Consider the following 15240-nt stretch of genomic DNA (forward strand, 5'->3'; position numbering starts at 1 on the left):
TCATTTCCTCTCCGCGCTGCCACACGACATAGATTTTCAAGCGTCTGTTATAATTACGAAGGCACAGCGGTAAATCGGATGATGGGAGCGATAACTTCCGGATCTTTTGATACAAGCACGCTCGCGTATCACAAATAAAACACAAATATTTCCGTTTCGTATTGCTGACATGTATTTCTGGTTAACAAACAGTGCGTGTTGTGGTAGCGCGGCTTCCTCAATATATTTATTACTATGCTATCTGAATCTTAAACACAAACTCTGTTTAAATGTACAAGTCGGTTGTTAGCAACAAACGTGGCCTGTAGATAATACTGAAAAACGAACGTTTCGTCCCCTAGGTTGCATATTTAACACATTTGTCGTTCAACTGGTGTAATGCTGAAGATAAGCTTTACTGCTCTGAAGAATCCCTACCGTTCTGGTAGCGAAACGTCAGCAAAAATACAAGTTCTTAAAAAACAACGGGTTTTTGTTTAGCATCAAACCAGTTGAACGACAAATTTGTTAAAAAAAGTGCGGCCCAGTAATACAAAAGAAAACATCGTAGTTTTCATTATTGTCCATTTATATGAAATCAACTGTTAAAACAAAGAGCCTTGCCTGTTTTGGCACTGTAAGGCAACACCTGCACTTGACTAACAGAAAACAAAACTGTCGCCTAAAATTTATATTTTAAGTAAAGTGATTAAAAAGTTGAAAAAATAGTTATCGCGCAAATAAAAATCAATGGTCTGATGGTCTTACAAATTGATACAACCTGGCTCACAATAATTTCTCTTTGCAAGTTAATATCTCGGTTTGGAGAAAACAAAAAGCAGAATAAGACTCTTCACAAGACAACAAATGTTATGATGTTGACTGGTGCAATAAGAAAAGCGCAAGCCACAAGGCACAAGCAGTAAAACAGCACTGCCCCATAAACTAGGGTGATTAACTGGACACAAGAGATACGAAAATTGCCTGGTTTCAACGTAAAAACGACAACGAGCAACAATTTACGAGCGTTGGCCCGCGGCAAAAGTTTCAGCAAACCCGATTTCAGATTTTTAAATCTTTCTCTTTCGCTTTTTCGGATTGTTATGGAAAGTTTAAAGGCAGCAATTACCTTGTAATTATCTGAGTTATGTTAATGGCTTATAAGGCCAACTGAAAAACGTCTAAGTAAGTCCAGTTGTTTTAACCTAATTATATATACCATATCTTTTAACTACTCACGTTTATGGGGTGCTGCTCTCTTCCTTGAAAGTTCTTTCTCGTCTGTAAGAGAAGATACATTTTATTCAACTCACAATACAATGTTTAATAAGCAGCACATGTTAACAATGGTGTAATTCATAAATTTAAGTTGCACCAAAATAGGCAACACATTTGTGTGGGGGCAACGTTGGTGGAAACACGGTTTAGTGTCGACTGTTTGTGGGTGTTATTTCAGATGGAAATGAAAATATTTTGTAGACATAATATTTATTCAAGAGTCGCACATGAAAAGGCGAAAGAAACGCCGGTTTTGGGACAAGTCGGGTCAAGTTTTTAACTTTTTTGTTCGAATCACCTTTTGGTTTGGACTGAAAGGTAAGAAAAATATGGGAATGAAAAACTTCCCACTGGTTTTCAATAGATGCCGTGCGACGCAGACGGTTTTTCGCGACCAGACAAAGAAAGTTTGGTGAAAGAATGGAAAAGTCGCTCGTTTGAAACCCAAGAGAATTTATTTGAGCGCAACGCGAAATTCGAGAAAGGGCAACAAAAATAGGTGTCGCGTCGCGAAGGCATTGTTTTCCCGTTCGAAAAACATTGTGAAGCGAAATGGCGACGGAATGAGCAGAATATTCGACAAACGGGAGTGACACAAACCCCTTGTCGCCGAGTATCGAATACCAGCCGCGAAAAAAGAAAATATTTGGACTTTCAAGCGAAAAAACGAGGAACAATGGTTACTTGCCGCGTTGGGATTCGCAATTTTAATTGTTGCGACACAATGGACTACTGTAAAGTCTACTCACAGTTCCCGTTGGGTTTTTGTGCAGGAAATTGAGTCCAACGGTAAATTTAAGTCTAGAACGAAGTTTAGCGCTTTTTTCAAACATGCGCTCGAGCTTATCCTTCGAAAATGCAAACCAGAACGCGAAAATGTTTTACACAAATACACTGGCTCTAATTTTTTGGCTCAGAACCGTGAAAAGTGTACCTAAGAACGCAAAAAGCTTTTGACGATTTTCACAAAAAAATGCGAATATAAATTTGTAAACAATATTTGAAACCTAGTTATGGGAAAGCTTGGGTAACAAGCTTGATTCGGTATAAAGCATTCCATAGGTACCGCTTACTAGTATTTATAACACACAACGTTTAAAATGAAAAAAAAAGGTTTTAACATTTTGATTTTTTTGGCTGAAAAGAAGCCAATACAGTAGGGAGAAAATGAAGGTTTATGACAGAAAACGAAACGTCACGGGTAAAACAGGCCAAACCCGCCCTTTCGTAAACACAGGAGTACAACATACTATGTACAGCTAAACAAGGACATGAATAAATAATAGAACCGCCTCATCAGTGTAATTACTAGAGGTCAAATGGGTTCGACAACCTGTAGAGCGGTGTGAATCCTTGGTTTTGTCCGAAACAGAGGGTTTAAAATTTAGGCAAAACTTGTAGTAAAGATGGGATATTTGTAAAAAATTAATTAAATAACCTACATATGTAACGTTTGTGATGAAAGTTACATATGCACGAGTTTTACACAAAACCATTGGTTAGTAAAGGTTTAAAAAGTTTTAAACAACTGTAGGCGTGTGGAGCGACGTCCCTTGCGATAAAAGTTTGTTTAAAACTCGAATATCAACTCGGCGGTGGTAAGTGTCACTCAAAACTGGTAACTGGCAAACAAACTTTTCTTGAAACCAAGCTCCCCTCTCCCGTATGTTATCGGCGAATAAAAAATATTAGCAACATTCCCTGATATGAACTACATGACTTTTTGCCGAGCGTCACATTCCTGAGTCGAATGTGGGGCAAATTTGTGCGACTGGAAAGTTTATAGGAAACCAGATTTGATGTAAGGGACACAGCGAGTAAATATGAAGTGTTTACTTTTGCGTTCTTCGTCACAATTTGTTGGGAGTCATAAGATGTTTCTAATTACATACACCACTAGATTTTGGGTGAGGTCAATCCTAACCACAATCGTCATTTATGATAGTTCAACGCCCTGTGGGTCGTTTGCTTGTGTCCAAAGGGCAAATTATATTTTACTTGCCCCATGAAACAATTTGATTTAAATACAACCAATTTGTTGACACTACCATAACAATGTATTTGGGTAGAGCTATTTATAAAACTGTCTTTCTTATAAAACGTTTTTGAGTTGCCATTTTCAACACCCATATCATAATCTAAACAAATCTCATTGCGCACAATGGAATTTTCTGATTTGTTGAAGTAAATAGCTTAATACAGAAACACAGGAAATGGGAAATAACTATTAAAGCTACAAACACAATACACATCACATGCTCAAGCTGAAAAGGAAATACAGTCCTAACCAAATAAATGGTTGTGATAATTCGTTGAACTCTGGTTACATGTTAACTGGTAATATGAAAAGATTTAAAGTTTTGTTTCTCAATTCTTTAACATAAAGTAAAGTTAGTGTCCATAAACCGATTAAAAATATTAATAAAATACACTGTACCAGTCAAAAGCAGCCATTTAAAAAAGTTTCAAAAAAGATAACTTTTTAAGATTCTTTAATTAAAGTGTACAGTTTACACAGCCATCCATTTTTTATAGTCAACAATGAATGTTGCAACAATGATGTGCAAATATTGACTGTTCAACAAATGGCTGCGAGAAATAGGGAAACAAAATTGGCAAAGTTTAAAGGTTATGAGAGAAACAGGTAAACTTTAACATTTTTCGTTACATAATACTGACAAAAGTTACTGAACGATACTGTCCAAATAAAAAAAGTTTACACCGCACAAGAAAAAAAATAACCAAAATCAGACTGGATTTTGTGTTTCCTTTATGGTGTGTGACACTAAAAGCACTCACCTAATAGGATAATGACTACTTTGCAAAAACTTAAAACAAACCTTTTGAACACTTTTAATGGGCACTTAAGTATATGCATAAAAGAAATGGCAAAATCAACAACCAGCATTTAAGACTGTACAATACTGCTTTGGATTAACTAAACACCACAACTTATAGCTGTGGCTGCATTTGTATGTATAGTTGTGAAATAGCATCAATGGAAATACCAAGCTAGACCATAGCTCGCTTACAAAAATATATAACCAACCGTATGTTAGATTTTGCAGTTAACTGTTGGTAACTATTAAAAGTAAAATGGGGTTTAGTGTTGTAAAAACACTGACATTTATTAAAGTCCTAGGAAACGAAACAGAAATTGTATTTATGATATCACATGCACCTTGAAATCGATCGCAGCACACATTAGTGACTGAAAATGTGGATGACTGCCAGGGTTGGATTGAAACTGTAGCAAACTGACGGGAATTTTTGCAAAGATTTACAACAGATGGCTAATGGTTAAATAACTAAATATATGCTGTGGCAAAAATTTTAAATGTAAAAATAACAAGGATGTATCAGTAGTCTATTAAACTGGAAGTGTATTCCAATGCCATATTGGTATTAAAACATATTTACAGAGCAGCCGAATCGTCTACCAAAGTGCTATATTCAGCTTTTAAATATTATACAACTAACATACACTGTAGGTGTTTAAATGGCTGGGAACTGATACTTTTATGCTAGAAAATGCATATTATTGTCCAACATATACATAATTAAGAGTATTAGCAATAAAAAACCATTAGTTTAAGTCTGTATAAAGTGTACATAAAGCCATTAGTTTATTATTGTTGAAAACTGACATTGTAAAAATGTTAAGAGGTATTGATACCATTTTGCTAGCCACTACACAAGCTTTGGTAGATTTTGCTTGTGCAATGTAGTATCACAGTAAGGGATTAGTCATCGACTTATAAATCAGACTTAGTAGGATCTATTTGATTTGCTTTATTAAACACCATTACACAGAGCACTTATGCTATCACTGGCTAGTTATAACTGGTTATAATACAGCACCATACATTACAAAGGTCAATGTGTGATTTAGATAGAATGTTATTGTTATATTAAGTCAGCCAAATTAGTCAAAGTTGAAAATAAAAAAAGCAATCCACAGAAACTAAAGTAATACACATGAAATAAAAAGTACAAAAACCACTCAACAAACGCAAAGTTTAACAAATCTTACCTCCACACGCATCCCCAGCCGAAATTCTTTTTAACCAACATTCAACTTCTCTTATTAGTACAACTTCAAAGCCAAGAGCACCACAGCAACACAACACAAGCAAACACCATGTTGATTGCTGATTCACACGCCAACTAACGGGCATGTGGGTGCAAAAATAGTAACCACCACAGCGCTATAAAACACTATTTGAAACCAATTTAGTCCTTATTGCTAAATTCAAAACATCGCCACTGCAAATTAACACACAGAAGTTTCACAGTTACGAATTTCTTACTAAAACACGTCAGTAAGTTATGTTTATCTAATTCTAAACACCAATTTTCGTGGACTTTTGAACTATAAAACTGCACAATTGTTAGAATAATCAAACCTAATGACAAAGAGCAAGAACCAAACAAAAACAATCAAAGTGTCCGAAATAGTCCAATCTTTTCCAACAATAACTTTCGTTTTTTCTTTAGATAGTATTTCAATTTCAAATATTTATTTGTATGTAAACATAGGAGTCCAGAAGCTAGGCGTAAAAACTGCGTCTATAAATAATTTCATCAATTTCAAACTCGCCTTGGGGATAAGGACAGATGTTGTTAGGCGATATCTCAAGAGAAATGATGCACAACTTCGTCTAACGATTTGGAACGCAAACGAAGAACTCATCTGTCTTGTGCTAAAACCATAGTTGCGTGGCTTGCAGGATAGATTGGGCACAAAACCTGCTAATGTAACGGTTTTGCTTTTGGTTATAATTTCAAAAGTATGTTTAAATATCTAAGTAACATTTAAGTAAACCCGAATTCGTTTTGCTAAAGTACATTTTAATGGACATATGTACAGTACAAATGATTAAATTGCAAAGGTGTAGGCTTGCAGGTTATGTGCACTAAACCTGCTAATGGGACGGTTTTGTTTTTGGCTTATTTTTTTACTATAATTTCAAGTATGTTTAAATATCTTAGTAACATTAAAATAAACCCGAATTTGTTACGCAGGAGTAGAAGGCTTATGTAGGCCTACAGTGCAAATGATCAAATTGCACGACAGCTACCAGTTCAAAACATGGCGAAAAATCTACGTAGGACATACGTAAAAAGCTGTGTTCATAACTTATTTAAAGATGACAAGTTTGAATGTGGTGGACATAGGTTGGTAACCCTGGACTGTAGGCTACCCTGGAGTTAACAGCTGTAAGTTTGTTGATATGTAATTACATGGTGTTACAGAACCAGGGGCGGATCTAGAAAAAGTTAAAGAGGGGTGTCCAACAATTATTTGGGAAATTCTCTAATGCGGTACTGACGATTTGGGTATTCCCCTTTCCAAAAACGTCATAACCTTGACGTCACTCACGCACCAAACAAGTTGCGGTCGAAAGGTATCACTTGTGTAACTACGCAGTGCTTAATGCGTAACAGAGATTTGGGGTTTGGGAAAAGCTGTTTTATTATCATGGACACACCATTTGCTGTTTAATCGTCTCCACGGTTTGAGACCTAAGTACTATTACCCCATGCACCTTTGAAATCGCTCTGTTCTGATGTGTGCTAAAAAAATCAACGCGTTTATACCACAGTACGCCTTACGCCAAAGCTAAATACTTAATTTAACGTCAAACTGGCAGTGGTCACTTGTTTCGTTGCAAATCGTCTACTAGATCAAAACGAAGCGTTAAGTGGCAGACAAAGTGCTTTGTCCAGAATTGCAAGCAGGTCCAAACCAGAAAGTACAAGACCTCAACCTAACTCGCAACTTTGGCACGCAAAGGCGAGCGGAATCTTTTATTACCATCTAATAAACAAAAAAACTATGAATTTTAGTGAAATTATTAAAATTTCCAATCATCGCTCTTGGCTCTACTATCTAGCTTACTCAACAAAACTACATAAACGTGACTGTCAGGTAAAATACATTAGTTACTTAAAAAATTAAAAGGACTGAACGCCTTTTTGAAACGATGGGTAACCTTTTAAGTTGCGCAACGTTGCGAATACAATAAAGTCGGTTACTACGCAAGGCATAAAAAATGCCAAGCATTGGCAATTTACCAATTACATGCACCTTAACAATGGTTGATGTACACCAGGTGTTCCCAACCGGTGGTACGCGAAGGGTTTTCAGGTGGTACGCGAGTAGCTTCTGTTTTGTTCACAAAAACCTCAATTTGCAACTTTATATTTTGTTTGTCTGGTTTTGTTTAGAAAATAACAGTCCCCAGGCCTATTGTCATTGTTACGTAACTATTCCTGTTGTTTCGTATCATTACGATCTTCAAAATACAGGTCATGTCAATTCTCAACAAAAAGCATAGTTGCTACTTGCTATGAAAAGCCGAACAACGCTGCGGCACAGTGGGCGTTAATTATGTCAAATGATTGCTCTTGATAGATATATCTACTGTTTTGGTGCTTAAGATAGCGTTGAATGAAATATGATTCAAACAAATTAGTTGTTCTGCAAGAAGTGGTACCATAGAGCACTGTAGAGCACAATAGTGCTCTATGGTGGTACGCGTGGCAGTGTAGAGCGTCCAGGTGGTGCGGTATCGTAAAAAGGTTGGGAACCCCTGATGTACACCGATCGAATATTGGTGACAAACAACTACGTGTTTGGGGGTCATAAACAATTTAGCATTAAATATTTTAGTCGGATTTAACATTGTTCAAATGCGAAAACAGTTTAATACATTACATTTAGTGCAGTCAGCACTTTTGACTTCAGCGTCCTTGGCGGATAATCACTTTTGTATTGTCAGCGCAATAAACTATTCATTTTAACCCTTGTTACGTCACAATAGACTATTAGATGAGCTAATACAAAACGATGAAGGCGCTCGGCTTTGAGATAACGACTCCTTGTAATCACGCAGCGGTCAACGAAACGTTTAGCGTATTTAATTTACGCACATCTTTTTCAAAATGGGAGCCCGGCAAATTTCTGAGGGGGGTGTCAAAACACCAAACACCCCCGTCTAGATCCGCCCATGTACAGAACCATGAGTTATGTATAGTGTTGCAGATAAAATTGTGTCCATGGGCCAATTCTATCTCCCAGTGTCTGTAATAAACATCAGGGCCCGGTTATTTATTTGAAGTTATGTTTACGCAGCTTTGCATTGTGCTGTTGGTAGTTTTGAAGAGTTTGGTTTATCAAGTGTCTTGGTCGTGGTCGTAATGTTTGCCTTAACGTTTTATTAAGTCCTTTCAAAGGTTATATCTCGTAAAAATAATAACAGCAACAAAATGTCGTTGCACAGATTTGCCACATTTTTGGAACTTTATCAGTTTTTTACCTGATAATTTACACCAGAAGTGTACAACCTGCAACCATGGAGACAGATTTATGCGGCCGTGAACGCCATACCGTCCTTATTTCTAAGAGTTGTCCTTATTTTGAAGGGCTATGACTTAGAAAAATTCATTGTCTTTATTTCTAAGAAATGTCCTTTTGTCTTATTTTCAACAATTACTATAGGCAAATCCCTGCTTCGAGTAAAAGTAAACCTCGACCTGAACTGTCGTAAGATGCGCGAAGTATTTGTTACGGACAAAAAGTTGCTGTAACAGATTGTTTCTGGCCAAAACGTTGCAAATGATATGTCATGGCTCGCAGAAATGCAAAGATTTGTTCAAAAACATTAGTTTCGTTTCGCATAAAGATTTAATTTTTTGTTTTCAAGTCGATGGCAATCCTGCTTATAATTAACAGTAATCAGAGCAAATATTTCAGTATAATGTTTAGATAAAGTTAATTTAAGGATGAATTTCGAAATCAAATCTGATTTTTAAGCACAAAGAGGCGTTGTTATGTAAAAAATCTCATTTTATATCAATTGTAATTTATAAACAAATATTAATGTGAAAACCTGAAATGCGGCCGTCCATTTGAAGGGTTGTGGACCCCTGACTTAAAGCTAATCAACGGTGGCCTAATAATAAAAGGTTTCAAATCAATCACATAATCTAGAACCCTTAAATGGTCTTTCAGTTATACGCAATAATTTTTAAGGGGCCTTGTTACCTGCAGGTACCTTAGTAATCTGACATGTCATCAAACGTTTTCAAAATTGTTCAACAAATTTCACATGGACAATGTTGTTTCAACATTGTTCGAATTATTGTAGAGTCGTCCGTTGTTGATTCGAGTTTACATTGTTTTATTAAGTTCCCTGTTGACAAGAATTCTAGTTCATGCATAGCATGGTCACAATTTGATAAGTTTTAATGGATAAAATCGCAAGGCTTTAAAAGCGTTTTACCCGAATTACTGATTTGATCATTTGCCAATCCTTGTTTTTTGGGGTTTGTTGCTTTGAAACGTCGCAATGTTTTCGCAACCGAAAATCTTAAAGTATAGTCTGTTTAATTACGTCATTCGCAGTTTAAGTTGAGTTTATTTCGCTTGGTGAAACAAAAAATAGCAACACAATTAATAGCATTGAAACTGTGGAAGCTCTCAACTTAAATTTCAAGTTGCTTCGTGTGGTAATGCAAATTTTGAAGTTATATTTGATTTTTGGGTTGCCTGTTTTGGTTTTGGAATAAATGTGTAAAAGTTTAATGGATTACATTTCCTCGATACGCATAACAACGTTCACTAGTATCAAGACCCTAATACATCTGACAGGGAGTTGTCAGTGGCTTAAACCAGGGGGTCGGCAACCTTTTTTGCACAGCGGACCGGTTTGAAACTGAAATTGTTGTCACGGACCGGTCTTTGAAAACCACAAATGTTCAACACTGAAAACTAATTACGATTATTACAACTTTGATTCAATGTAAACCTTGAGCAAGTTTTATGCGGCCCGGTGGTTGCCGACCACCGGCTTAAACCAATGTACCCAAAATTAATCGGCCTTCCCACCAAACAATACGACTTGAACCAAAGTTTGAGACGAGTTCAATGCAGTATTCGTTACAACACTTCGTGCTGAAGACATTTGTTCAGCAACAAATGACATCATCATCAGTTTTAAACTCGCCTTGGGAATTCAGGACAGATGTTGTCAAGCGATATCTCAAGAGAATTGATGCACAACTTCGTCTGACGATTTGTTACAGTAGATTTAAAACTTCTTTCGACTTCTTTCGTACAACATGTGAAACTTTTGGCAGGTCATAGATTTTAAGTTTTCTGCCTTGCGACTTAAAATGTAAAGTATTTTGTCGTTTCAATGAAATGGCCACTATTTTTAGACGTTTAAAAGTGTAAACACGCGGGATTTTGAAAAAATTTGAATCAAAACACTAAATTTTAATTTACTGCTGATATTTTTGGACCTTTTTGTTTCACTCGTTTTTTTTTCGATCAAGAAAATTTGCTTTTATACGTTTCTAAATTTACACACAAGACAGTTTGTTATCCAAAGTTGATCGTCCCAATTTGTAACCCAAGTTGAGCAAGCGGATTACCCACAGGCCCCAAAACATTTTAAATGACAATAATTTCTAAGTACAAGACTGAGGAGTTTCATACTTTGTTGATTGGTGTCATGCGTTATATTTGACTGAATTTTAAAATTTTCTTAGTTCACCCTTCTTTACCCTTTTACCTCTATATATTCGTTATTATGTTCACCGGCGTAAAAGCGAATATACTTTATTGCGCTTAAATGTCATGATCCATGTATTAAACGTAGGCCTACCATACGTCCTCTTTTTGAAGGACATGCCCTCCTTTTCAACAAAAAACAAGTTATCCTCCGAGGACAAGAAAAAGTACCCAAATGTCCTCCTTTATAAAGAATTTCTGGTTTGCTAAGTACATAAAGGACAGTTATGCCTTTGAAAACAGCCAAATACACATCTTCAGCTTATTTTTTACAGAATACAGGCGGATTTTACATTTTTTTAAAAAACAAGGTTATTTTGGGTAGTTATGTGATAAACGTTAAACTTTATCCGAACTATAATTTAATTTCTGAGGCTTTTATTTTTTTGCGGCCAATAAAGTAGTTTTTCATGTTCTTTTGAACAATGTGTCCTCCTTTTTGGGGATAGAAATATGATAGGCCTAATTAAACGCGCGTGCACCATCTATATGTAGGGAATATACAGTTATGTTGGTTGGTCAATTATTAATTTTACAAGGTCTGTCAGGGTGTGCAGCGAGTTGACGTCATTGACGAAGTAGCATTTTGTGCGTTTGATTTTATACCTGAGGGTTGAATGGAGTAAAGTTGATGACCTCGCAAATCGTAACAAAAATCTTTAGAGGGGAACATGCAGGGGCCACTAACCTTTATTAAGCCAACGCCTACCGTAATGTTATGAATTAACCTTTAAGGCAGGGGCGGGCAAAATACGGCCCGCGAGGGAATTTTGAGCGGCCCGCAGACAGTTTCTGGTCTTACATGACAATGTGACCCGCGGCCACAGTCTGCCGCAATCCCCCACTACTTGCTTACTATGCCAAATTATAGTTGTAACGGACAGTAACGCTCCCCAATAGCAAAAAACTTTCCCGCCGTTGTTACCATTGCACCATACATCCATTGTTACGACATAACTGCCAACGTTAGTGTTTCAGCAGTATCTAAGTCTGTGGTCACCACAGTGTGGTGTATGCATTTAATTTGCTGTGGTGAATAATTTTATGTTATATCAGTTAGATTGTTTGGACTGTATTGTAATTGTGACGTTCTTGATTGTATTTGGTTTAGGTGGTGAAAAATCCGTTTTAAATCACTGGATAAATACGCGATTTAATGTTTCGATTCAGGAATCAGGCCCGCCAAGTACTTCATTTTCCCGTATCAGGCCCGCCGACTGGAAAAGTTGCCCGCCCCAGCTTTAAGGGCTACCATTTCAAAACAGAAGCATGAACAAGTTGCAAAATCTATAAAGGGTATGCAAAACTGTATTTATGACTTATTTAAAGCTGTCAAGTTTAAATGTGGCGGACATAGGTTGATAACCCCTGGACAGTAGAGTTACCAGGTTAAGTTTGTTGATATGAAAGAACATGGTGTAACAGACCCATGGGTTATGTAGCCTAATGTTGCAGATAAAAATGTGCCCATAGACCAGTTTTATCTTGTAAAATCTGTTATAACATCAGGGTTCGGTTATTTTGTTGAAGTTAAGTTTATGCAGCATTGCATTGCGCTCTTGGAAGCTTAAAAGAGTTTAAGTAAAAGGTTTATCGCCCTGTCGTGGTCCTAATGTTCGCCTTAACTTGGTATTAAGTCCATTCAAAAGTTATATCTCATAAAAAATAATAACAGCGAAGTCTCTTCAAATTTATGCGGCCGTGAACATGTGAATAAAAGTGTATTGGCGGCGTTTGCGTTTGTTAAAATTCTTTTTGCTAAATATTTGGCTTCAAAAACTGCTATGAGAAGAATTTTGTTAAGCTCTAGGCCTAAGGTAGTTTATAAGCCAAGCAGCCATACGTCAAACTTATCAGGTACCTTACAAGGGTGTCAAACTCGCGGGGTTCGCGGGCCACATTGCAGTTTGGAAATTATGCCGAGGGCCGCATGTGATTTTTATTCAAGTTTTATACACTTAAACAACCTTTTCGCTGCGACGGCCGCATCGCAAAACCTTATTTCACCAACAACCGCCAATTACCCACTGGATTTTGTTTTAAAATTACAGATGTAAAGAAATAGGTTTAATTCCTATCGTTTCTATTCATAACATATAAATTTTCATCTATAAATTATTTTTTGTACATTTCTGTTTAAATAATTGCTTTGACTTTCATCAGTACCAAAAAAATATTTTAATGAGATAAAAATCTGACAAAATTCTACAATTGTTGTTAAGTGTGCGTGGGCCGCATTAGAGGGCTTCGTTACCGCATGCGGCCCTCGGACCGTGAGTTTGACACCCCTGCCCTAAGATATATAGGCCTGGAAGGTAATAAAGCCAACCGCTTTTATTTTTTGATATGCAAGGAAAAATGGTTTTGCTTGTCGGCCATTGGTGGCAATAAGGCCCAACATTTTTTAACATTTTTAAATGAGCCTTTTAAGTAAAGGCGACTAGTATGCACAAAAACAGCTTTTTTGCTCTCTTAGAGATATGAAAGTCCTAATAGTAAGTTTCTACAATGTGATTTTTTATTTAGTTTTCTGGTCACCGTTGTTTATTCGTTGTTGTCAGTACCTCAGATAAACGGTTATATGTCCTAAAGTTAATAACGTTGCTTGTTTGAACTTTACTTGGCCTAACAACGTAGGTATGTAATAAGGCCCAAGTTTTAATTTTTTAAGCTGTCATCCTACAAAAACAAAACGTGCAAACGCCCTTAAAATCTAATGGATGTTTAGTAATAACCTCTGCAACCATCATGTCAAATTGACCTGAAACTTTTGAATGGTTTTGAAATTGCGCAATAGTTTTTTAATGGGTCTTGTTACCTGCAGGTACCTTAGTTAACAATGATCAGAGCAAATCTTTCAGTTTAATTTATAGATAAAGTTAATGTATGGATGAATTCAGAAATCAAATCTGATTTTTATGCAGAGAAATACGTTGTTATGTAACAAATCTCAGTTTAATTATCAACTCTAACTAATAAACAAAATCATGCGCACTTTTGTGGCTGTCAGTGAAACTGAAACCTGTAATGTAGCCGTTCAAATCCAAACGAAAGGGTTGTGCATCTTAAAGCCAATCAACGGTGGCTTAATAATAAAAGTTAGGGTTTAAATCAAGCACACAATAACTTATATGTAGTAATCTGACGTGTCATCGAATTTTTCAAAATTGTTTAACAATGCAGGACTGTAACTATTTTGTTGTTTCAACATTATTCAAGTTATTGATTTGTCCGTTGTAGATTCGAGTTTACATTGTTTTGTTAAGATCTCTGTAAACAGGAATTCTAGTTCATACATCGCATAGTCACAATTAGTACGTTTAATAGATAATATCGCAAAGCTTTAAAAGCGTTTTAGCCGAATTACTGATTTGATTATTTGCCAATCCTTGTTTATTTTTGGGTTTGTTGCTTTGAAACGTCGCAATGTTTTCGCAGCCGAAAATCTTAAAGTAGAGACTGTTTAATTACGTCATTCGCAGTTTAAGTTGAGTTTATTTCGCTTGGTGAAACAGAAAATAGCAACACAATTAATAACATTGAAACTGTCGAGGCCAAAGTCTAAAGACAAGTTGTCCAACCTATTGTTACGAAATAAAGCCTATGTAGCCATTTTGTGTCCAAAATGATACTGTGGGTTGAGAAAAATAACACATAAATTGTCTGATTTTTACAAACTGGAGAGCATAGACGCGAATTTGATTCGCCAAATTGAACAAAAATTTCGGGTTCTAAAATTTCAACGCAATACTAAAAGCTAAATTGTTGTTTTTCATGTAAATTTGGCCGCTTAATTTTCATGTAAACTTTAAATATTTGCGTTCAGCGAGCATTATCACGCTCAAATGTTAGCACCCAAAACTTTTATTCGATTTTACCTATCAAACTCGCGTTAAATCCCACCAGTTTGTAAAAATCAGACAATTTATGTGTTTTTCCCTATACCTGCTGTATTAATTTGGACACAAAATGGCGTCCATGCGGCTCTATCGCGTAACAATGGGTTGGACTACTTGTGTTTTATATATACTTTGGTCGAGGCTATCAACTTAAATTTCGAATTGCTTCGTGCGGTAATGTAAATTTTGAAGGTATAGTTGATTTTTGGGTTGCCTGTTTTGTTTTTGGAATAAATGTGCAAAAGTTTAATGGAATAATGACATTTCCTCTACAATACGCATAACAACGTTCATATGTATCAAGATCCTAATACATCTGACATGGAGTTTTTAGTGGATTAAACCAATGTACCCAAATTAATCGGCCTTTCCACCAAACAATACGACTTGAACCAAAGTTTGTGACGAGTTCAATGCAGTATTCGTTACAACACTTCGTGCTGAAGACATTTGTTCAGCAACAAATAACATCATCATCAGTTATTAAAACTCGCCTTGGGGATC

At 36.2% G+C, this 15240-nt stretch overlaps 1 protein-coding gene across 3 annotated transcripts in view; it reads right to left on the reverse strand.

Moving 5' to 3' along the window:
• LOC145229502 (zinc finger protein castor homolog 1-like) overlaps nt 1-5417 on the reverse strand; it is a 55698-nt gene extending 50281 nt beyond the window's left edge. For 2 of the 3 annotated variants that reach the window (XM_080094853.1, XM_080094852.1), the window contains exons 1-2: nt 5291-5417; nt 1219-1260 (exon numbers count right to left, since the gene is read on the reverse strand). The gene's annotated coding sequence lies outside the window, so the exon portion shown is untranslated. The remainder of the gene's footprint in view (nt 1-1218; nt 1261-5290) is intronic. The other variant, XM_080094854.1, reaches the window with a different exon arrangement.
• Between the last annotated feature and the right edge of the window lie 9823 nt (nt 5418-15240).

Source organism: Phallusia mammillata, chromosome 5, assembly GCF_965637545.1.
Source record: "Phallusia mammillata chromosome 5, kaPhaMamm4.hap1.1, whole genome shotgun sequence".
Taxonomy (NCBI): domain Eukaryota; kingdom Metazoa; phylum Chordata; class Ascidiacea; order Phlebobranchia; family Ascidiidae; genus Phallusia; species Phallusia mammillata.